A 24,857-nucleotide genomic window follows, 5' to 3' on the forward strand; every position below is an offset into this window, starting at 1 on the left:
CAGGGACAGGGAGCGGTCGACTGGCGGCAGACTAGGTCTCTCCCCCCTGCAGCGCCTCGCTCTCTCTCTGCCAACACAACCAGCCACATAAGCATCAGTCAGGGACAGGGAGCGGCTGACTGGCAGCAGACTAGGTCTCTCCCCCCTGCAGCGCCTCGCTCTCTCTCTGCCAACACAACCAGCCACATGAGCATCAGTCAGGGACAGGGAGCGGCTGACTGGCGGCAGACTCAGTCTCTCCCCCGTGCAGCGCCTCAATCTCTCTCTGACAACACAACCAGCCACATGAGCATCAGTCAGGGACAGGGAGCGGCTGACTGGCAGCAGACTCAGTCTCTCCCCCCTGCAGCGCCTCGCTCTCTCTCTGCCAACACAACCAGCCACATGAGCATCAGTCAGGGACAGGGAGCGGCTGACTGGCGGCAGACTAGGTCTCTCCCCCCTGCAGCGCCTCGCTCTCTCTCTGCCAACACAACCAGCCACATGAGCATCAGTCAGGGACAGGGAGCGGTCGACTGGCGGCAGACTAGGTCTCTCCCCCCTGCAGCGCCTCGCTCTCTCTCTGCCAACACAACCAGCCACATGAGCATCAGTCAGGGACAGGGAGCGGTCGACTGGCGGCAGACTCAGTCTCTCCCCCCTGCAGCGCCTCGCTCTCTCTCTGCCAACACAACCAGCCACATGAGCATCAGTCAGGGACAGGGAGCGGTCGACTGGCGGCAGACTAGGTCTCTCCCCCCTGCAGCGCCTCGCTCTCTCTCTGCCAACACAACCAGCCACATGAGCATCAGTCAGGGACAGGGAGCGGCTGACTGGCGGCAGACTCAGTCTCTCCCCCGTGCAGCGCCTCAATCTCACTCTGCCAACACAACCAGCCACATGAGCATCAGTCAGGGACAGGGAGCGGCTGACTGGCAGCAGACTCAGTCTCTCACTCGAGAAGCGCCTCGCTCTCTCTCTGCCAACACAACCAGCCACATGAGCATCAGTCAGGGACAGGGAGCGGCTGACTGGCGGCAGACTAGGTCTCTCCCCCGTGCAGCGCCTCGCTCTCTCCCTGCCAACACAACCAGCCACATGAGCATCAGTCAGGGACAGGGAGCGGCTGACTGGCGGCAGACTAGGTCTCTCCCCCGTGCAGCGCCTCGCTCTCTCCCTGCCAACACAACCAGCCACATGAGCATCAGTCAGGGACAGGGAGCGGCTGACTGGCAGCAGACTCAGTCTCTCACTCGAGAAGCGCCTCGCTCTCTCTCTGCCAACACAACCAGCCACATGAGCATCAGTCAGGGACAGGGAGCGGCTGACTGGCGGCAGACTAGGTCTCTCCCCCGTGCAGCGCCTCGCTCTCTCCCTGCCAACACAACCAGCCACATGAGCATCAGTCAGGGACAGGGAGCGGCTGACTGGCAGCAGACTCAGTCTCTCACTCGAGAAGCGCCTCGCTCTCTCCCTGCCAACACAACCAGCCACATGAGCATCAGTCAGGGACAGGGAGCGGCTGACTGGCGGCAGACTCAGTCTCTCCCCCGTGCAGCGCCTCAATCTCTCTCTGACAACACAACCAGCCACATGAGCATCAGTCAGGGACAGGGAGCGGCTGACTGGCAGCAGACTCAGTCTCTCACTCGAGAAGCGCCTCGCTCTCTCTCTGCCAACACAACCAGCCACATGAGCATCAGTCAGGGACAGGGAGCGGCTGACTGGCGGCAGACTAGGTCTCTCCCTCGAGAAGCGCCTCGGTCTCTCCCTGCCAACACAACCAGCCACATGAGCATCAGTCAGGGACAGGGAGCGGCTGACTGGCGGCAGACTGTCTCTCCCCCGTGCAGCGCCTCGCTCTCTCTCTGCCAACACAACCAGCCACATGAGCATCAGTCAGGGACAGGGAGCGGCTGACTGGCGGCAGACTAGGTCTCTCCCCCGTGCAGCGCCTCGCTCTCTCTCTGCCAACACAACCAGCCACATGAGCATCAGTCAGGTACAGGGAGCGGCTGACTGGCGGCAGACTAGGTCTCTCCCCCCTGCAGCGCCTCGCTCTCTCTCTGCCAACACAACCAGCCACATGAGCATCAGTCAGGGACAGGGAGCGGCTGACTGGCGGCAGACTAGGTCTCTCCCCCGTGCAGCGCCTCGCTCTCTCCCTGCCAACACAACCAGCCACATGAGCATCAGTCAGGGACAGGGAGCGGCTGACTGGCGGCAGACTAGGTCTCTCCCCCGTGCAGCGCCTCGCTCTCTCTCTGCCAACACAACCAGCCACATGAGCATCAGTCAGGGACAGGGAGCGGCTGACTGGCGGCAGACTAGGTCTCTCCCCCGTGCAGCGCCTCGCTCTCTCTCTGCCAACACAACCAGCCACATGAGCATCAGTCAGGGACAGGGAGCGGCTGACTGGCGGCAGACTAGGTCTCTCCCCCGTGCAGCGCCTCGCTCTCTCTCTGCCAACACAACCAGCCACATGAGCATCAGTCAGGGACAGGGAGCGGCTGACTGGCGGCAGACTAGGTCTCTCCCCCGTGCAGCGCCTCGCTCTCTCTCTGCCAACACAACCAGCCACATGAGCATCAGTCAGGGACAGGGAGCGGCTGACTGGCGGCAGACTCAGTCTCTCCCTCGAGAAGCGCCTCGATCTCTCCTTGCCAACACAACCAGCCACATGAGCATCAGTCAGGGACAGGGAGCGCCTGACTGGCGGCAGACTCAGTCTCTCCCTCGAGAAGCGCCTCGATCTCTCCCTGCCAACACAACCAGCCACATGAGCATCAGTCAGGGACAGGGAGCGGCTGACTGGCGGCAGACTCAGTCTCTCCCTCGAGAAGCGCCTCGATCTCTCCCTGCCAACACAACCAGCCACATGAGCATCAGTCAGGGACAGGGAGCGCCTGACTGGCGGCAGACTCAGTCTCTCCCTCGAGAAGCGCCTCGATCTCTCCCTGCCAACACAACCAGCCACATGAGCATCAGTCAGGGACAGGGAGCGGCTGACTGGCGGCAGACTCAGTCTCTCCCCCGTGCAGCGCCTCGCTCTCTCTCTGCCAACACAACCAGCCACATGAGCATCAGTCAGGGACAGGGAGCGGCTGACTGGCGGCAGACTCAGTCTCTCCCCCGTGCAGCGCCTCGCTCTCTCTCTGCCAACACAACCAGCCACGTGAGCATCAGTCAGGGACAGGGAGCGGCTGACTGGCAGCAGACTCAGTCTCTCCCTCGAGAAGCGCCTCGATCTCTCCCTGCCAACACAACCAGCCACATGAGCATCAGTCAGGGACAGGGAGCGGCTGACTGGCGGCAGACTCAGTCTCTCCCTCGAGAAGCGCCTCGATCTCTCCCTGCCAACACAACCAGCCACATGAGCATCAGTCAGGGACAGGGAGCGCCTGACTGGCGGCAGACTCAGTCTCTCCCTCGAGAAGCGCCTCGATCTCTCCCTGCCAACACAACCAGCCACATGAGCATCAGTCAGGGACAGGGAGCGCCTGACTGGCGGCAGACTCAGTCTCTCCCTCGAGAAGCGCCTCGATCTCTCCCTGCCAACACAACCAGCCACATGAGCATCAGTCAGGGACAGGGAGCGCCTGACTGGCGGCAGACTCAGTCTCTCCCTCGAGAAGCGCCTCGATCTCTCCCTGCCAACACAACCAGCCACATGAGCATCAGTCAGGGACAGGGAGCGCCTGACTGGCGGCAGACTCAGTCTCTCCCTCGAGAAGCGCCTCGATCTCTCCCTGCCAACACAACCAGCCACATGAGCATCAGTCAGGGACAGGGAGCGGCTGACTGGCGGCAGACTCAGTCTCTCCCCCGTGCAGCGCCTCGCTCTCTCTCTGCCAACACAACCAGCCACATGAGCATCAGTCAGGGACAGGGAGCGGCTGACTGGCGGCAGACTCAGTCTCTCCCCCGTGCAGCACCTCGCTCTCTCTCTGCCAACACAACCAGCCACATGAGCATCAGTCAGGGACAGGGAGCAGCTGACTGGCAGCAGACTCAGTCTCTCCCTCGAGAAGCGCCTCGATCTCTCCCTGCCAACACAACCAGCCACATGAGCATCAGTCAGGGACAGGGAGCGGCTGACTGGCGGCAGACTCAGTCTCTCCCCCGTGCAGCGCCTCGCTCTCTCTCTGCCAACACAACCAGCCACATGAGCATCAGTCAGGGACAGGGAGCGGCTGACTGGCGGCAGACTCAGTCTCTCCCTCGAGAAGCGCCTCGCTCTCTCTCTGCCAACACAACCAGCCACATGAGCATCAGTCAGGGACAGGGAGCGGCTGACTGGCAGCAGACTCAGTCTCTCCCCCCTGCAGCGCCTCGCTCTCTCTCTGCCAACACAACCAGCCACATGAGCATCAGTCAGGGACAGGGAGCGGCTGACTGGCGGCAGACTCAGTCTCTCCCCCGTGCAGCGCCTCGCTCTCTCTCTGCCAACACAACCAGCCACATGAGCATCAGTCAGGGACAGGGAGCGGCTGACTGGCGGCAGACTCAGTCTCTCCCCCGTGCAGCGCCTCGCTCTCTCTCTGCCAACACAACCAGCCACATGAGCATCAGTCAGGGACAGGGAGCGGCTGACTGGCAGCAGACTCAGTCTCTCCCTCCAGAAGCGCCTCGATCTCTCCCTGCCAACACAACCAGCCACATGAGCATCAGTCAGGGACAGGGAGCGGCTGACTGGCGGCAGACTCAGTCTCTCCCCCGTGCAGCGCCTCGCTCTCTCTCTGCCAACACAACCAGCCACATGAGCATCAGTCAGGGACAGGGAGCGGCTGACTGGCAGAAGACTCAGTCTCTCCCTCGAGAAGCGCCTCGATGTCTCCCTGCCAACACAACCAGCCACATGAGCATCAGTCAGGGACAGGGAGCGGCTGACTGGCAGCAGACTCAGTCTCTCCCTCGAGAAGCGCCTCGCTCTCTCTCTGCCAACACAACCAGCCACATGAGCATCAGTCAGGGACAGGGAGCGGCTGACTGGCGGCAGACTCAGTCTCTCCCTCGAGAAGCGCCTCGCTCTCTCCCTGCCAACACAACCAGCCACATGAGCATCAGTCAGGGACAGGGAGCGGCTGACTGGCGGCAGACTCAGTCTCTCCCTCGAGAAGCGCCTCGCTCTCTCCCTGCCAACACAACCAGCCACATGAGCATCAGTCAGGGACAGGGAGCGGCTGACTGGCGGCAGACTAGGTCTCTCCCCCGTGCAGCGCCTCGCTCTCTCTCTGCCAACACAACCAGCCACATGAGCATCAGGCAGGGACAGGGAGCGGCTGACTGGCGGCAGACTCAGTCTCTCATTCGAGAAGCGCCTCGCTCTCTCTCTGCCAACACAACCAGCCACATGAGCATCAGTCAGGGACAGGGAGCGGCTGACTGGCGGCAGACTCAGTCTCTCACTCGAGAAGCGCCTCGCTCTCTCTCTGCCAACACAACCAGCCACATGAGCATCAGGCAGGGACAGGGAGCGGCTGACTGGCGGCAGACTCAGTCTCTCACTCGAGAAGCGCCTCGCTCTCTCTCTGCCAACACAACCAGCCACATGAGCATCAGTCAGGGACAGGGAGCGGCTGACTGGCGGCAGACTAGGTCTCTCCCCCGTGCAGCGCCTCGCTCTCTCTCTGCCAACACAACCAGCCACATGAGCATCAGGCAGGGACAGGGAGCGGCTGACTGGCGGCAGACTCAGTCTCTCACTCGAGAAGCTTCTCGCTCTCTCCCTGCCAACACAACCAGCCACATGAGCATCAGTCAGGGACAGGGAGCGGCTGACTGGCGGCAGACTAGGTCTCTCCCCCGTGCAGCGCCTCGCTCTCTCTCTGCCAACACAACCAGCCACATGAGCATCAGTCAGGGACAGGGAGCGGCTGACTGGCGGCAGACTCAGTCTCTCACTCGAGAAGCGCCTCGCTCTCTCTCTGCCAACACAACCAGCCACATGAGCATCAGTCAGGGACAGGGAGCGGCTGACTGGCGGCAGACTCAGTCTCTCCCCCGTGCACCGCCTCGCTCTCTCTCTGCCAACACAACCAGCCACATGAGCATCAGTCAGGGACAGGGAGCGGCTGACTGGCGGCAGACTAGGTCTCTCCCCCGTGCAGCGCCTCGCTCTCTCTCTGCCAACACAACCAGCCACATGAGCATCAGTCAGGGACAGGGAGCGGCTGACTGGCGGCAGACTAGGTCTCTCCCCCGTGCAGCGCCTCGCTCTCTCTCTGCCAACACAACCAGCCAAATGAGCATCAGTCAGGGACAGGGAGCGGCTGACTGGCAGCAGACTCAGTCCCTCCCCCGTGCAGCGCCTCAATCTCTCTCTGCCAACAGAACCAGCCACATGAGCATCAGTCAGGGACAGAGAGCGGCTGACTGGCGGCAGACTCAGTCTCTCCCTCGAGAAGCGCCTCGCTCTCTCCCTGCCAACACAACCAGCCACATGAGCATCAGTCAGGGACAGGGAGCGGCTGACTGGCAGCAGATTCAGTCCCTCCCCCGTGCAGCGCCTCAATCTCACTCTGCCAACAGAACCAGCCACATGAGCATCAGTCAGGGACAGAGAGCGGCTAACTGGCGGCAGACTCAGTCTCTCCCTCGAGAAGCGCCTCAATCTCTCTCTGCCAACACAACCAGCCACATGAGCATCAGTCAGGGACAGGGAGCGGCTGACTGGCGGCAGACTCAGTCACTCCCCCGTGCAGCGCCTCGCTCTCTCCCTGCCAACACAACCAGCCACATGAGCATCAGTCAGGGACAGGGAGCGCCTGACTGGCAGCAGACTCAGTCCCTCCCCCGTGCAGCGCCTCAATCTCTCTCTGCCAACACAACCAGCCACATGAGCATCAGTCAGGGGCAGGGAGCGGCTGACTGGCGGCAGACTCAGTCTCTCCCTCGAGAAGCGCCTCAATCTCTCTCTGCCAACACAACCAGCCACATGAGCATCAGTCAAGGACAGGGAGCGGCTGACTGGCAGCAGACTCAGTCTCTCCCCCGTGCAGCGCCTCGCTCTCTCTCTGCCAACACAACCAGCCACATGAGCATCAGTCAGGGACAGGGAGCGGCTGACTGGCAGCAGACTCAGTCCCTCCCCCGTGCAGCGCCTCGCTCTCTCTCTGCCAACACAACCAGCCACATGAGCATCAGTCAGGGACAGGGAGTGGCTAACTGGCGGCAGACTCAGTCTCTCCCTCGAGAAGCGCCTCGCTCTCTCCCTGCCAACACAACCAGCCACATGAGCATCAGTCAGGGACAGGGAGTGGCTAACTGGCGGCAGACTCAGTCTCTCCCTCGAGAAGCGCCTCGCTCTCTCCCTGCCAACACAACCAGCCACATGAGCATCAGTCAGGCACAGGGAGCGCCTGACTGGCAGCAGACTCAGTCCCTCCCCCGTGCAGCGCCTCAATCTCTCTCTGCCAACACAACCAGCCACATGAGCATCAGTCAGGGACAGGGAGCGGCTGACTGGCGGCAGACTCAGTCTCTCCCTCGAGAAGCGCCTCGCTCTCTCCCTGCCAACACAACCAGCCACATGAGCATCAGTCAAGGACAGGGAGCGGCTGACTGGCAGCAGACTCAGTCTCTCCCCCGTGCAGCGCCTCGCTCTCTCTCTGCCAACACAACCAGCCACATGAGCATCAGTCAGGGACAGGGAGCGGCTGACTGGCAGCAGACTCAGTCCCTCCCCCGTGCAGCGCCTCGCTCTCTCTCTGCCAACACAACCAGCCACATGAGCATCAGTCAGGGACAGGGAGCGGCTGACTGGCAGCAGACTCAGTCCCTCCCCCGTGCAGCACCTCAATCTCTCTCTGCCAACACAACCAGCCACATGAGCATCAGTCAGGGACAGGGAGCGGCTGACTGGCGGCAGACTCAGTCTCTCCCTCGAGAAGCGCCTCGCTCTCTCCCTGCCAACACAACCAGCCACATGAGCATCAGTCAGGGACAGGGAGCGGCTGACTGGCAGCAGACTCAGTCCCTCCCCCGTGCAGCGCCTCGCTCTCTCTCTGCCAACACAACCAGCCACATGAGCATCAGTCAGGGACAGGGAGCGGCTGACTGGCAGCAGACTCAGTCCCTCCCCCGTGCAGCGCCTCGCTCTCTCTCTGCCAACACAACCAGCCACATGAGCATCAGTCAGGTACAGGGAGCGGCTGACTGGCAGCAGACTCAGTCCCTCCCCCGTGCAGCGCCTCGCTCTCTCTCTGCCAACACAACCAGCCACATGAGCATCAGACAGGGACAGGGAGCGGCTGACTGGCGGCAGACTCAGTCTCTCCCTCGAGAAGCGCCTCGCTCTCTCCCTGCCAACACAACCAGCCACATGAGCATCAGTCAAGGACAGGGAGCGGCTGACTGGCAGCAGACTCAGTCTCTCCCCCGTGCAGCGCCTCGCTCTCTCTCTGCAAACACAACCAGCCACATGAGCATCAGTCAGGGACAGGGAGCGGCTGACTGGCAGCAGACTCAGTCCCTCCCCCGTGCAGCGCCTCGCTCTCTCTCTGCCAACACAACCAGCCACATGAGCATCAGTCAGGGGCAGGGAGCGGCTGACTGGCGGCAGACTCAGTCTCTCCCTCGAGAAGCGCCTTACTCTCTCTCTGCCAACACACCAGACACATGAGCATCAGTCAGGGGCAGGGAGCGGCTGACTGGCGGCAGACTAGGTCTCTCCCCCGTGCAGCGCCTCGCTCTCTCTCTGCCAACACAACCAGCCACATGAGCATCAGTCAGGGGCAGGGAGCGGCTGACTGGCGGCAGACTCAGTCTCTCCCCCCTGCAGCGCCTCGCTCTCTCTCTGCCAACACAACCAGCCACATGAGCATCAGTCAGGGACAGGGAGCGGCTGACTGGCGGCAGACTAGGTCTCTCCCCCGTGAAGCGCCTCGCTCTCTCTCTGCCAACACAACCAGCCACATGAGCATCAGTCAGGGACAGGGAGCGGCTGACTGGCGGCAGACTAGGTCTCTCCCCCGTGCAGCGCCTCGCTCTCTCTCTGCCAACACAACCAGCCACATGAGCATCAGTCAGGGACAGGGAGCGGCTGACTGGCAGCAGACTCAGTCTCTCACTCGAGAAGCGCCTCGCTCTCTCCCTGCCAACACAACCAGCCACATGAGCATCAGTCAGGGACAGGGAGCGGCTGACTGGCGGCAGACTAGGTCTCTCCCCCGTGCAGCGCCTCGCTCTCTCTCTGCCAACACAACCAGCCAAATGAGCATCAGTCAGGGACAGGGAGCGGCTGACTGGCAGCAGACTCAGTCCCTCCCCCGTGCAGCGCCTCAATCTCTCTCTGCCAACAGAACCAGCCACATGAGCATCAGTCAGGGACAGAGAGCGGCTGACTGGCGGCAGACTCAGTCTCTCCCTCGAGAAGCGCCTCGCTCTCTCCCTGCCAACACAACCAGCCACATGAGCATCAGTCAGGGACAGGGAGCGGCTGACTGGCAGCAGATTCAGTCCCTCCCCCGTGCAGCGCCTCAATCTCACTCTGCCAACAGAACCAGCCACATGAGCATCAGTCAGGGACAGAGAGCGGCTAACTGGCGGCAGACTCAGTCTCTCCCTCGAGAAGCGCCTCAATCTCTCTCTGCCAACACAACCAGCCACATGAGCATCAGTCAGGGACAGGGAGCGGCTGACTGGCGGCAGACTCAGTCACTCCCCCGTGCAGCGCCTCGCTCTCTCCCTGCCAACACAACCAGCCACATGAGCATCAGTCAGGGACAGGGAGCGCCTGACTGGCAGCAGACTCAGTCCCTCCCCCGTGCAGCGCCTCAATCTCTCTCTGCCAACACAACCAGCCACATGAGCATCAGTCAGGGGCAGGGAGCGGCTGACTGGCGGCAGACTCAGTCTCTCCCTCGAGAAGCGCCTCAATCTCTCTCTGCCAACACAACCAGCCACATGAGCATCAGTCAAGGACAGGGAGCGGCTGACTGGCAGCAGACTCAGTCTCTCCCCCGTGCAGCGCCTCGCTCTCTCTCTGCCAACACAACCAGCCACATGAGCATCAGTCAGGGACAGGGAGCGGCTGACTGGCAGCAGACTCAGTCCCTCCCCCGTGCAGCGCCTCGCTCTCTCTCTGCCAACACAACCAGCCACATGAGCATCAGTCAGGGACAGGGAGTGGCTAACTGGCGGCAGACTCAGTCTCTCCCTCGAGAAGCGCCTCGCTCTCTCCCTGCCAACACAACCAGCCACATGAGCATCAGTCAGGGACAGGGAGTGGCTAACTGGCGGCAGACTCAGTCTCTCCCTCGAGAAGCGCCTCGCTCTCTCCCTGCCAACACAACCAGCCACATGAGCATCAGTCAGGCACAGGGAGCGCCTGACTGGCAGCAGACTCAGTCCCTCCCCCGTGCAGCGCCTCAATCTCTCTCTGCCAACACAACCAGCCACATGAGCATCAGTCAGGGACAGGGAGCGGCTGACTGGCGGCAGACTCAGTCTCTCCCTCGAGAAGCGCCTCGCTCTCTCCCTGCCAACACAACCAGCCACATGAGCATCAGTCAAGGACAGGGAGCGGCTGACTGGCAGCAGACTCAGTCTCTCCCCCGTGCAGCGCCTCGCTCTCTCTCTGCCAACACAACCAGCCACATGAGCATCAGTCAGGGACAGGGAGCGGCTGACTGGCAGCAGACTCAGTCCCTCCCCCGTGCAGCGCCTCGCTCTCTCTCTGCCAACACAACCAGCCACATGAGCATCAGTCAGGGACAGGGAGCGGCTGACTGGCAGCAGACTCAGTCCCTCCCCCGTGCAGCACCTCAATCTCTCTCTGCCAACACAACCAGCCACATGAGCATCAGTCAGGGACAGGGAGCGGCTGACTGGCGGCAGACTCAGTCTCTCCCTCGAGAAGCGCCTCGCTCTCTCCCTGCCAACACAACCAGCCACATGAGCATCAGTCAGGGACAGGGAGCGGCTGACTGGCAGCAGACTCAGTCCCTCCCCCGTGCAGCGCCTCGCTCTCTCTCTGCCAACACAACCAGCCACATGAGCATCAGTCAGGGACAGGGAGCGGCTGACTGGCAGCAGACTCAGTCCCTCCCCCGTGCAGCGCCTCGCTCTCTCTCTGCCAACACAACCAGCCACATGAGCATCAGTCAGGGACAGGGAGCGGCTGACTGGCAGCAGACTCAGTCCCTCCCCCGTGCAGCGCCTCGCTCTCTCTCTGCCAACACAACCAGCCACATGAGCATCAGACAGGGACAGGGAGCGGCTGACTGGCGGCAGACTCAGTCTCTCCCTCGAGAAGCGCCTCGCTCTCTCCCTGCCAACACAACCAGCCACATGAGCATCAGTCAAGGACAGGGAGCGGCTGACTGGCAGCAGACTCAGTCTCTCCCCCGTGCAGCGCCTCGCTCTCTCTCTGCCAACACAACCAGCCACATGAGCATCAGTCAGGGACAGGGAGCGGCTGACTGGCAGCAGACTCAGTCCCTCCCCCGTGCAGCGCCTCGCTCTCTCTCTGCCAACACAACCAGCCACATGAGCATCAGTCAGGGGCAGGGAGCGGCTGACTGGCGGCAGACTCAGTCTCTCCCTCGAGAAGCGCCTTACTCTCTCTCTGCCAACACACCAGACACATGAGCATCAGTCAGGGGCAGGGAGCGGCTGACTGGCGGCAGACTAGGTCTCTCCCCCGTGCAGCGCCTCGCTCTCTCTCTGCCAACACAACCAGCCACATGAGCATCAGTCAGGGGCAGGGAGCGGCTGACTGGCGGCAGACTCAGTCTCTCCCCCCTGCAGCGCCTCGCTCTCTCTCTGCCAACACAACCAGCCACATGAGCATCAGTCAGGGACAGGGAGCGGCTGACTGGCGGCAGACTAGGTCTCTCCCCCGTGAAGCGCCTCGCTCTCTCTCTGCCAACACAACCAGCCACATGAGCATCAGTCAGGGACAGGGAGCGGCTGACTGGCGGCAGACTAGGTCTCTCCCCCGTGCAGCGCCTCGCTCTCTCTCTGCCAACACAACCAGCCACATGAGCATCAGTCAGGGACAGGGAGCGGCTGACTGGTAGCAGACTCAGTCTCTCACTCGAGAAGCGCCTCGCTCTCTCCCTGCCAACACAACCAGCCACATGAGCATCAGTCAGGGACAGGGAGCGGCTGACTGGCGGCAGACTCAGTCTCTCCCCCCTGCAGCGCCTCGCTCTCTCTCTGCCAACACAACCAGCCACATGAGCATCAGTCAGGGACAGGGAGCGGCTGACTGGCGGCAGACTCAGTCTCTCCCTCGAGAAGCGCCTCGCTCTCTCTCTGCCAACACAACCAGCCACATGAGCATCAGTCAGGGGCAGGGAGCGGCTGACTGGCGGCAGACTCAGTCTCTCCCCCCTGCAGCGCCTCGCTCTCTCTCTGCCAACACAACCAGCCACATGAGCATCAGTCAGGGACAGGGAGCGGCTGACTGGCGGCAGACTCAGTCTCTCCCCCCTGCAGCGCCTCGCTCTCTCTCTGCCAACACAACCAGCCACATGAGCATCAGTCAGGGGCAGGGAGCGGCTGACTGGCGGCAGACTCAGTCTCTCCCCCCTGCAGCGCCTCGCTCTCTCTCTGCCAACACAACCAGCCACATGAGCATCAGTCAGGGACAGGGAGCGGCTGACTGGCGGCAGACTCAGTCTCTCCCCCCTGCAGCGCCTCGCTCTCTCTCTGCCAACACAACCAGCCACATGAGCATCAGTCAGGGGCAGGGAGCGGCTGACTGGCGGCAGACTCAGTCTCTCCCCCCTGCAGCGCCTCGCTCTCTCTCTGCCAACACAACCAGCCACATGAGCATCAGTCAGGGGCAGGGAGCGGCTGACTGGCGGCAGACTCAGTCTCTCCCTCGAGAAGCGCCTCGCTCTCTCTCTGCCAACACAACCAGCCACATGAGCATCAGTCAGGGACAGGGAGCGCCTGACTGGCAGCAGACTCAGTCCCTCCCCCGTGCAGCACCTTAATCTCTCTCTGCCAACAGAACCAGCCACATGAGCATCAGTCAGGGACAGGGAGCGGCTGACTGGCGGCAGACTCAGTCTCTCCCTCGAGAAGCGCCTCGCTCTCTCTCTGCCAACACAACCAGCCACATGAGCATCAGTCAGGGACAGGGAGCGGCTGACTGGCGGCAGACTCAGTCTCTCCCCCGTGCAGCACCTCGCTCTCTCTCTGCCAACACTACCAGCCACATGAGCATCAGTCAGGGACAGGGAGCGGCTGACTGGCAGCAGACTCAGTCTCTCCCTCGAGAAGCGCCTCGATCTTTCCCTGCCAACACAACCAGCCACATGAGCATCAGTCAGGGACAGGGAGCGGCTGACTGGCGGCAGACTCAGTCTCTCCCCCGTGCAGCGCCTCGCTCTCTCTCTGCCAACACAACCAGCCACATGAGCATCAGTCAGGGACAGGGAGCGGCTGACTGGCGGCAGACTCAGTCTCTCCCTCGAGAAGCGCCTCGCTCTCTCTCTGCCAACACAACCAGCCACATGAGCATCAGTCAGGGACAGGGAGCGGCTGACTGGCAGCAGACTCAGTCTCTCCCCCCTGCAGCGCCTCGCTCTCTCTCTGCCAACACAACCAGCCACATGAGCATCAGTCAGGGACAGGGAGCGGCTGACTGGCGGCAGACTCAGTCTCTCCCCCGTGCAGCGCCTCGCTCTCTCTCTGCCAACACAACCAGCCACATGAGCATCAGTCAGGGACAGGGAGCGGCTGACTGGCGGCAGACTCAGTCTCTCCCCCGTGCAGCGCCTCGCTCTCTCTCTGCCAACACAACCAGCCACATGAGCATCAGTCAGGGACAGGGAGCGGCTGACTGGCAGCAGACTCAGTCTCTCCCTCCAGAAGCGCCTCGATCTCTCCCTGCCAACACAACCAGCCACATGAGCATCAGTCAGGGACAGGGAGCGGCTGACTGGCGGCAGACTCAGTCTCTCCCCCGTGCAGCGCCTCGCTCTCTCTCTGCCAACACAACCAGCCACATGAGCATCAGTCAGGGACAGGGAGCGGCTGACTGGCAGAAGACTCAGTCTCTCCCTCGAGAAGCGCCTCGATGTCTCCCTGCCAACACAACCAGCCACATGAGCATCAGTCAGGGACAGGGAGCGGCTGACTGGCAGCAGACTCAGTCTCTCCCTCGAGAAGCGCCTCGCTCTCTCTCTGCCAACACAACCAGCCACATGAGCATCAGTCAGGGACAGGGAGCGCCTGACTGGCGGCAGACTCAGTCTCTCCCTCGAGAAGCGCCTCGCTCTCTCCCTGCCAACACAACCAGCCACATGAGCATCAGTCAGGGACAGGGAGCGGCTGACTGGCGGCAGACTCAGTCTCTCCCTCGAGAAGCGCCTCGCTCTCTCCCTGCCAACACAACCAGCCACATGAGCATCAGTCAGGGACAGGGAGCGGCTGACTGGCGGCAGACTAGGTCTCTCCCCCGTGCAGCGCCTCGCTCTCTCTCTGCCAACACAACCAGCCACATGAGCATCAGGCAGGGAGAGGGAGCGGCTGACTGGCGGCAGACTCAGTCTCTCACTCGAGAAGCGCCTCGCTCTCTCTCTGCCAACACAACCAGCCACATGAGCATCAGTCAGGGACAGGGAGCGGCTGACTGGCGGCAGACTCAGTCTCTCACTCGAGAAGCGCCTCGCTCTCTCTCTGCCAACACAACCAGCCACATGAGCATCAGTCAGGGACAGGGAGCGGCTGACTGGCGGCAGACTCAGTCTCTCCCCCGTGCACCGCCTCGCTCTCTCTCTGCCAACACAACCAGCCACATGAGCATCAGTCAGGGACAGGGAGCGGCTGACTGGCGGCACACTCAGTCTCTCACTCGAGAAGCGCCTCGCTCTCTCTCTGCCAACACAACCAGCCACATGAGCATCAGTCAGGGACAGGGAGCGGCTGACTGGCGGCAGACTAGGTCACTCCCCCGTGCAGCGCCTCGCTCTCTCTCTGCCAACACAACCAGCCACATGAGCATCAGGCAGGGACAGGGAGCGGCTGACTGGCGGCAGAATCAGTCTCTCACTCGAGAAGCGCCTCGCTCTCTCCCTGCCAACACAACCAGCCACATGAGCATCAGTCAGGGACAGGGAGCGGCTGACTGGCGGCAGACTAGGTCTCTCCCCCGTGCAGCGCCTCGCTCTCTCTCTGCCAACACAACCAGCCACATGAGCATCAGTCAGGGACAGGGAGCGGCTGACTGGCGGCAGACTCAGTCTCTCACTCGAGAAGCGCCTCGCTCTCTCTCTGCCAACACAACCAGCCACATGAGCATCAGTCAGGGACAGGGAGCGGCTGACTGGCGGCAGACTCAGTCTCTCCCCCGTGCACCGCCTCGCTCTCTCTCTGCCAACACAACCAGCCACATGAGCATCAGTCAGGGACAGGGAGCGGCTGACTGGCGGCAGACTAGGTCTCTCCCCCGTGCAGCGCCTCGCTCTCTCTCTGCCAACACAACCAGCCACATGAGCATCAGTCAGGGACAGGGAGCGGCTGACTGGCGGCAGACTAGGTCTCTCCCCCGTGCAGCGCCTCGCTCTCTCTCTGCCAACACAACCAGCCAAATGAGCATCAGTCAGGGACAGGGAGCGGCTGACTGGCAGCAGACTCAGTCCCTCCCCCGTGCAGCGCCTCAATCTCTCTCTGCCAACAGAACCAGCCACATGAGCATCAGTCAGGGACAGAGAGCGGCTGACTGGCGGCAGACTCAGTCTCTCCCTCGAGAAGCGCCTCGCTCTCTCCCTGCCAACACAACCAGCCACATGAGCATCAGTCAGGGACAGGGAGCGGCTGACTGGCAGCAGATTCAGTCCCTCCCCCGTGCAGCGCCTCAATCTCACTCTGCCAACAGAACCAGCCACATGAGCATCAGTCAGGGACAGAGAGCGGCTGACTGGCGGCAGACTCAGTCTCTCCCACGAGAAGCGCCTCAATCTCTCTCTGCCAACACAACCAGCCACATGAGCATCAGTCAGGGACAGGGAGCGGCTGACTGGCGGCAGACTCAGTCACTCCCCCGTGCAGCGCCTCGCTCTCTCCCTGCCAACACAACCAGCCACATGAGCATCAGTCAGGGACAGGGAGCGCCTGACTGGCAGCAGACTCAGTCCCTCCCCCGTGCAGCGCCTCAATCTCTCTCTGCCAACACAACCAGCCACATGAGCATCAGTCAGGGGCAGGGAGCGGCTGACTGGCGGCAGACTCAGTCTCTCCCTCGAGAAGCGCCTCAATCTCTCTCTGCCAACACAACCAGCCACATGAGCATCAGTCAAGGACAGGGAGCGGCTGACTGGCAGCAGACTCAGTCTCTCCCCCGTGCAGCGCCTCGCTCTCTCTCTGCCAACACAACCAGCCACATGAGCATCAGTCAGGGACAGGGAGCGGCTGACTGGCAGCAGACTCAGTCCCTCCCCCGTGCAGCGCCTCGCTCTCTCTCTGCCAACACAACCAGCCACATGAGCATCAGTCAGGGACAGGGAGTGGCTAACTGGCGGCAGACTCAGTCTCTCCCTCGAGAAGCGCCTCGCTCTCTCCCTGCCAACACAACCAGCCACATGAGCATCAGTCAGGGACAGGGAGTGGCTAACTGGCGGCAGACTCAGTCTCTCCCTCGAGAAGCACCTCGCTCTCTCCCTGCCAACACAACCAGCCACATGAGCATCAGTCAGGCACAGGGAGCGCCTGACTGGCAGCAGACTCAGTCCCTCCCCCGTGCAGCGCCTCAATCTCTCTCTGCCAACACAACCAGCCACATGAGCATCAGTCAGGGGCAGGGAGCGGCTGACTGGCGGCAGACTCAGTCTCTCCCTCGAGAAGCGCCTCGCTCTCTCCCTGCCAACACAACCAGCCACATGAGCATCAGTCAAGGACAGGGAGCGGCTGACTGGCAGCAGACTCAGTCTCTCCCCCGTGCAGCGCCTCGCTCTCTCTCTGCCAACACAACCAGCCACATGAGCATCAGTCAGGGACAGGGAGCGGCTGACTGGCAGCAGACTCAGTCCCTCCCCCGTGCAGCGCCTCGCTCTCTCTCTGCCAACACAACCAGCCACATGAGCATCAGTCAGGGACAGGGAGCGGCTGACTGGCAGCAGACTCAGTCCCTCCCCCGTGCAGCACCTCAATCTCTCTCTGCCAACACAACCAGCCACATGAGCATCAGTCAGGGACAGGGAGCGGCTGACTGGCGGCAGACTCAGTCTCTCCCTCGAGAAGCGCCTCGCTCTCTCCCTGCCAACACAACCAGCCACATGAGCATCAGTCAAGGACAGGGAGCGGCTGACTGGCAGCAGACTCAGTCTCTCCCCCGTGCAGCGCCTCGCTCTCTCTCTGCCAACACAACCAGCCACATGAGCATCAGTCAGGGACAGGGAGCGGCTGACTGGCAGCAGACTCAGTCCCTCCCCCGTGCAGCGCCTCGCTCTCTCTCTGCCAACACAACCAGCCACATGAGCATCAGTCAGGGGCAGGGAGCGGCTGACTGGCGGCAGACTCAGTCTCTCCCTCGAGAAGCGCCTTATTCTCTCTCTGCCAACACACCAGACACATGAGCATCAGTCAGGGGCAGGGAGCGGCTGACTGGCGGCAGACTAGGTCTCTCCCCCGTGCAGCGCCTCGCTCTCTCTCTGCCAACACAACCAGCCACATGAGCATCAGTCAGGGGCAGGGAGCGGCTGACTGGCGGCAGACTCAGTCTCTCCCCCCTGCAGCGCCTCGCTCTCTCTCTGCCAACACAACCAGCCACATGAGCATCAGTCAGGGACAGGGAGCGGCTGACTGGCGGCAGACTAGGTCTCTCCCCCGTGAAGCGCCTCGCTCTCTCTCTGCCAACACAACGAGCCACATGAGCATCAGTCAGGGACAGGGAGCGGCTGACTGGCGGCAGACTAGGTCTCTCCCCCGTGCAGCGCCTCGCTCTCTCTCTGCCAACACAACCAGCCACATGAGCATCAGTCAGGGACAGGGAGCGGCTGACTGGCAGCAGACTCAGTCTCTCACTCGAGAAGCGCCTCGCTCTCTCCCTGCCAACACAACCAGCCACATGAGCATCAGTCAGGGACAGGGAGCGGCTGACTGGCGGCAGACTCAGTCTCTCCCCCCTGCAGCGCCTCGCTCTCTCTCTGCCAACACAACCAGCCACATGAGCATCAGTCAGGGACAGGGAGCGGCTGACTGGCGGCAGACTCAGTCTCTCCCTCGAGAAGCGCCTCGCTCTCTCTCTGCCAACACAACCAGCCACATAAGCATCAGTCAGGGGCAGGGAGCGGCTGACTGGCGGCAGACTCAGTCTCTCCCCCCTGCAGCGCCTCGCTCTCTCTCTGCCAACACAACCAGCCACATGAGCATCAGTCAGGGACAGGGAGCGGCTGACTGGCGGCAGACTCAGTCTCTCCCCCCTACAGCGCCTCGCTCTCTCTCTGCCAACACAACCAGCCACATGAGCATCAGTCAGGGGCAGGGAGCGGCTGACTGGCGGCAGACTCAGTCTCTCCCCCCTGCAGCGCCTCGCTCTCTCTCTGCCAACACAACCAGCCACATGAGCATCAGTCAGGGACAGGGAGCGGCTGACTGGCGGCAGACTCAGTCTCTCCCCCCTGCAGCGCCTCGCTCTCTCTCTGCCAACACAACCAGCCACATGAGCATCAGTCAGGGGCAGGGAGCGGCTGACTGGCGGCAGACTCAGTCTCTCCCCCCTGCAGCGCCTCGCTCTCTCTCTGCCAACACAACCAGCCACATGAGCATCAGTCAGGGGCAGGGAGCGGCTGACTGGCGGCAGACTCAGTCTCTCCCCCCTGCAGCGCCTCGCTCTCTCTCTGCCAACACAACCAGCCACATGAGCATCAGTCAGGGACAGGGAGCGGCTGACTGGCGGCAGACTCAGTCTCTCCCCCCTGCAGCGCCTCGCTCTCTCTCTGCCAACACAACCAGCCACATGAGCATCAGTCAGGGGCAGGGAGCGGCTGACTGGCGGCAGACTCAGTCTCTCCCCCCTGCAGCGCCTCGCTCTCTCTCTGCCAACACAACCAGCCACATGAGCATCAGTCAGGGACAGGGAGCGGCTGACTGGCGGCAGACTCAGTCTCTCCCTCGAGAAGCGCCTCGCTCTCTCTCTGCCAACACAACCAGCCACATGAGCATCAGTCAGGGGCAGGGAGCGGCTGACTGGCGGCAGACTCAGTCTCTCCCCCCTGCAGCGCCTCGCTCTCTCTCTGCCAACACAACCAGCCACATGAGCATCAGTCAGGGACAGGGAGCGGCTGACTGGCGGCAGACTAGGTCTCTCCCCCGTGCAGCGCCTCGCTCTCTCTCTGCCAACACAACCAGCCACATGAGCATCAGTCAGGGACAGGGAGCGGCTGACTGGCGGCAGACTAGGTCTCTCCCCCGTGCAGCGCCTCGCTCTCTCTCTGCCAACACATCCAGCCACATGAGCATCAGTCAGGGACAGGGAGCGGCTGACTGGCGGCAGACTCAGTCTCTCCCCCGTGCAGCGCCTCGCTCTCTCTCTGCCAACACAACCAGCCACATGAGCATCAGTCAGGGACAGGGAGCGGCTGACTGGCGGCAGACTCAGTCTCTCACTCGAGAAGCGCCTCGCTCTCTCTCTGCCAACACAACCAGCCACATGAGCATCAGTCAGGGACAGGGAGCGGCTGACTGGCGGCAGACTAGGTCTCTCCCCCGTGCAGCGCCTCGTTCTCTCTCTGCCAACACAAACAGCCACATGAGCATCAGTCAGGGACAGGGAGCGGCTGACTGGCAGCAGACTCAGTCCCTCCCCCGTGCAGCGCCTCAATCTCTCTCTGCCAACAGAACCAGCCACATGAACATCAGTCGGGGACAGAGAGCGGCTGACTGGCGGCAGACTTTCTCTACCTCGAGAAGCGCCTCGCTCTCTCCCTGCCAACACAACCAGCCACATGAGCATCAGTAGGGGACAGGGAGCGGCTGACTGGCAGTAGACTCAGTCCCTCCCCCGTGCAGCGCCTCAATCTCACTCTGCCAACAGAACCAGCCACATGAGCATCAGTCAGGGACAGGGAGCGGCTGACTGGCAGCAGACTCAGTCCCTCCCCCGTGCAGCGCCTCAATCTCTCTCTGCCAACAGAACCAGCCACATGAGCATCAGTCAGGGACAGGGAGCGGCTGACTGGCAGCAGACTCAGTCTCTCCCTCGAGAAGCGCCTCGCTCTCTCCCTGCCAACACAACCAGCCACATGAGCATCAGTCAGGGACAGGGAGCGGCTGACTGGCGGCAGACTCAGTCTCTCCCTCGAGAAGCGCCTCGCTCTCTCCCTGCCAACACAACCAGCCACATGAGCATCAGTCAGGGACAGGGAGCGGCTGACTGGCGGCAGACTCAGTCTCTCCCTCGAGAAGCGCCTCGCTCTCTCCCTGCCAACACAACCAGCCACATGAGCATCAGTCAGGGACAGGGAGCGGCTGACTGGCGGCAGACTCAGTCTCTCCCCCGTGCAGCGCCTCAATCTCTCCCTGCCAACACAACCAGCCAAATGAGCATCAGTCAGGGACAGGGAGCGGCTGACTGGCGGAAGACTCAGTCTCTCCCTCGAGAAGCGCCTCGCTCTCTCCCTGCCAACACAACCAGCCACATGAGCATCAGTCAGGGACAGGGAGCGGCTGACTGGCGGCAGACTCAGTCTCTCCCTCGAGAAGCGCCTCGCTCTCTCCCTGCCAACACAACCAGCCACATGAGCATCAGTCAGGGACAGGGAGCGGCTGACTGGCGGCAGACTCAGTCTCTCCCCCGTGCAGCGCCTCAATCTCTCCCTGCCAACACAACCAGCCACATGAGCATCAGTCAGGGACAGGGAGCGGCTGACTGGCGGCAGACTCAGTCTCTCCCTCGAGAAGCGCCTCGCTCTCTCCCTGCCAACACAACCAGCCACATGAGCATCAGTCAGGGACAGGGAGCGGCTGACTGGCGGCAGACTCAGTCTCTCCCTCGAGAAGCGCCTCGCTCTCTCCCTGCCAACACAACCAGCCACATGAGCATCAGTCAGGGACAGGGAGCGGCTGACTGGCGGCAGACTCAGTCTCTCCCTCGAGAAGCGCCTCGCTCTCTCCCTGCCAACACAACCAGCCACATGAGCATCAGTCAGGGACAGGGAGCGGCTGACTGGCGGCAGACTCAGTCTCTCCCTCGAGAAGCGCCTCGCTCTCTCCCTGCCAACACAACCAGCCACATGAGCATCAGTCAGGGACAGGGAGCGGCTGACTGGCGGCAGACTAGGTCTCACCCCCGTGCAGCGCCTCGCTCTCTCTCTGCCAACACAACCAGCCACATGAGCATCAGTCAGGGACAGGGAGCGGCTGACTGGCGGCAGACTAGGTCTCACCCCCGTGCAGCGCCTCGCTCTCTCTCTGCCAACACAACCAGCCACATGAGCATCAGTCAGGGACAGGGAGCGGCTGACTGGCAGCAGACTCAGTCCCTCCCCCGTGCAGCGCCTCAATCTCTCTCTGCCAACAGAACCAGCCACATGAGCATCAGTCAGGGACAGAGAGCGGCTGACTGGCGGCAGACTTTCTCTACCTCGAGAAGCGCCTCGCTCTCTCCCTGCCAACACAACCAGCCACATGAGCATCAGTAGGGGACAGGGAGCGGCTGACTGGCAGCAGACTCAGTCCCTCCCCCGTGCAGCGCCTCAATCTCACTCTGCCAACAGAACCAGCCACATGAGCATCAGTCAGGGACAGGGAGCGGCTGACTGGCAGCAGACTCAGTCCCTCCCCCGTGCAGCGCCTCAATCTCTCTCTGCCAACAGAACCAGCCACATGAGCATCAGTCAGGGACAGGGAGCGGCTGACTGGCAGCAGACTCAGTCTCTCCCTCGAGAAGCGCCTCGCTCTCTCCCTGCCAACACAACCAGCCACATGAGCATCAGTCAGGGACAGGGAGCGGCTGACTGGCGGCAGACTCAGTCTCTCCCTCGAGAAGCGCCTCGCTCTCTCCCTGCCAACACAACCAGCCACATGAGCATCAGTCAGGGACAGGGAGCGGCTGACTGGCGGCAGACTAGGTCTCTCCCCCGTGCAGCGCCTCGCTCTCTCTCTGCCAACACAACCAGCCACATGAGCATCAGTCAGGGACAGGGAGCGGCTGACTGGCGGCAGACTCAGTCTCTCCCCCGTGCAGCGCCTCGCTCTCTCTCTGCCAACACAACCAGCCACATGAGCATCAGTCAGGGACAGGGAGCGGCTGACTGGCGGCAGACTCAGTCTCTCCCTCGAGAAGCGCCTCGCTCTCTCCCTGCCAACACAACCAGCCACATGAGCATCAGTCAGGGGCAGGGAGCGGCTGACTGGCGGCAGACTCAGTCTCTCCCCCGTGCAGCGCCTCGCTCTCTCTCTGCCAACACAACCAGCCACATGAGCATCAGTCAGGGACAGGGAGCGGCTGACTGGCGGCAGACTCAGTCTCTCCCTCGAGAAGCGCCTCGCTCTCTCCCTGCCAACACAACCAGCCACATGAGCATCAGTCAGGGGCAGGGAGCGGCTGACTGGCGGCAGACTCAGTCTCTCCCCCGTGCAGCGCCTCGCTCTCTCTCTGCCAACACAACCAGCCACATGAGCATCAGTCAGGGACAGGGAGCGGCTGACTGGCAGCAGACTCAGTCTCTCCCTCGAGAAGCGCCTCGCTCTCTCTCTGCCAACACAACCAGCCACATGAGCATCAGTCAGGGGCAGGGAGCGGCTGACTGGCGGCAGACTCAGTCTCTCCCCCGTGCAGCGCCTCGCTCTCTCCCTGCCAACAGAACCAGCCACATGAGCATCAGTCAGGGACAGGGAGCGGCTGACTGGAAGCAGACTCAGTCCCTCCCCCGTGCAGCACCTCAATCTCTCTCTGCCAACAGAACCAGCCACATGAGCATCAGTCAGGGGCAGGGAGCGGCTGACTGGCAGCAGACTCAGTCTCTCCCTCGAGAAGCGCCTCAATCTCTCCCTTCCAACACAACCAGCCACATGAGCATCAGTCAGGGACAGGGAGTGGCTGACTGGCAGCAGACTCAGTCCCTCCCCTTTGCAGCACCTCAATCTCTCTCTGCCAACAGAACCAGCCACATGAGCATCAGTCAGGGGCAGGGAGCGGCTGACTGGCAGCAGACTCAGTCTCTCCCTCGAGAAGCGCCTCGCTCTCTCCCTGCCAACACAACCAGCCACATGAGCATCAGTCAGGGACAGGGAGCGGCTGACTGGCGGCAGACTCAGTCTCTCCCTCGAGAAGCGCCTCAATCTCTCCCTGCCAACACAACCAGCCACATGAGCATCAGTCAGGGACAGGGAGTGGCTGACATGCAGCAGACTTAGTCACCCCCCCGTGCAGCACCTCAATCTCTCTCTGCCAACACAACCAGCCACATGAGCATCAGTCAGGGACAGGGAGCGCCTGACTGGCAGCAGACTCAGTCCCTCCCCCGTGCAGCGCCTCAATCTCTCTCTGACAACACAACCAGCCACATGAGCATCAGTCAGGGGCAGGGAGCGGCTGACTGGCGGCAGACTCAGTCTCTCCCTCGAGAAGCGCCTCGCTCTCTCCCTGCCAACACAACCAGCCACATGAGCATCAGTCAGGGGCAGGGAGCGGCTGACCGGCGGCAGACTCAGTCTCTCCCTCGAGAAGCGCCTCGCTCTCTCTCTGCCAACACAACCAGCCACATGAGCATCAGTCAGGGACAGGGAGCGCCTGACTGGCAGCAGACTCAGTCCCTCCCCCGTGCAGCGCCTCAATCTCTCTCTGCCAACACAACCAGCCACATGAGCATCAGTCAGGGACAGGGAGCGGCTGACTGGCGGCAGACTCAGTCTCTCCCTCGAGAAGCGCCTCGCTCTCTCTCTGCCAACACAACCAGCCACATGAGCATCAGTCAGGGACAGGGAGCGCCTGACTGGCAGCAGACTCAGTCCCTCCCCCGTGCAGCGCCTCAATCTCTCTCTGACAACACAACCAGCCACATGAGCATCAGTCAGGGGCAGGGAGGGCCTGCTTGCGGCAGACTCAGTATCTCCCCCCTGCAGCGCCTCGCTCTCTCTCTGCCAACACAACCAGCCACATGAGCATCAGTCAGGGGCAGGGAGCGGCTGACTGGCGGCAGACTCAGTCTCTCCCTCGAGAAGCGCCTCGCTCTCTCTCTGCCAACACAACCAGCCACATGAGCATCAGTCAGGGACAGGGAGCGCCTGACTGGCAGCAGACTCAGTCCCTCCCCCGTGCAGCACCTTAATCTCTCTCTGCCAACAGAACCAGCCACATGAGCATCAGTCAGGGACAGGGAGCGGCTGACTGGCGGCAGACTCAGTCTCTCCCTCGAGAAGCGCCTCGCTCTCTCTCTGCCAACACAACCAGCCACATGAGCATCAGTCAGGGGCAGGGAGCGGCTGACTGGCGGCAGACTCAGTCTCTCCCTCGAGAAGCGCCTCGCTCTCTCCCTGCCAAAACAACCAGCCACATGAGCATCAGTCAGGGGCAGGGAGCGGCTGACTGGCGGCAGACTCAGTCTCTCCCTCGAGAAGCGCCTCGCTCTCTCTCTGCCAACACAACCAGCCACATGAGCATCAGTCAGGGACAGGGAGCGCCTGACTGGCAGCAGACTCAGTCCCTCCCCCGTGCAGCGCCTCAATCTCTCTCTGACAACACAACCAGCCACATGAGCATCAGTCAGGGGCAGGGAGGGCCTGCTTGCGGCAGACTCAGTCTCTCCCCCCTGCAGCGCCTCGCTCTCTCTCTGCCAACACAACCAGCCACATGAGCATCAGTCAGGGACAGGGAGCGGCTGACTGGCGGCAGACTCAGTCTCTCCCTCGAGAATCGCCTCGCTCTCTCTCTGCCAACACAACCAGCCACATGAGCATCAGTCAGGGACAGGGAGCGGCTG

At 62.3% G+C, this 24,857-nt stretch overlaps 1 protein-coding gene across 1 annotated transcript in view; it reads right to left on the reverse strand.

The window, feature by feature from the left end:
* LOC134542633 (uncharacterized) overlaps window positions 1-24,857 on the reverse strand; it is a 116,525-nt gene that overhangs the window by 11,610 nt on the left and 80,058 nt on the right. The gene's annotated exons all lie outside the window — the stretch shown is intronic.

This window comes from Bacillus rossius (genome assembly GCF_032445375.1).
Source record: "Bacillus rossius redtenbacheri isolate Brsri chromosome 9 unlocalized genomic scaffold, Brsri_v3 Brsri_v3_scf9_1, whole genome shotgun sequence".
Classification (NCBI taxonomy): Eukaryota; Metazoa; Arthropoda; class Insecta; order Phasmatodea; family Bacillidae; genus Bacillus; species Bacillus rossius.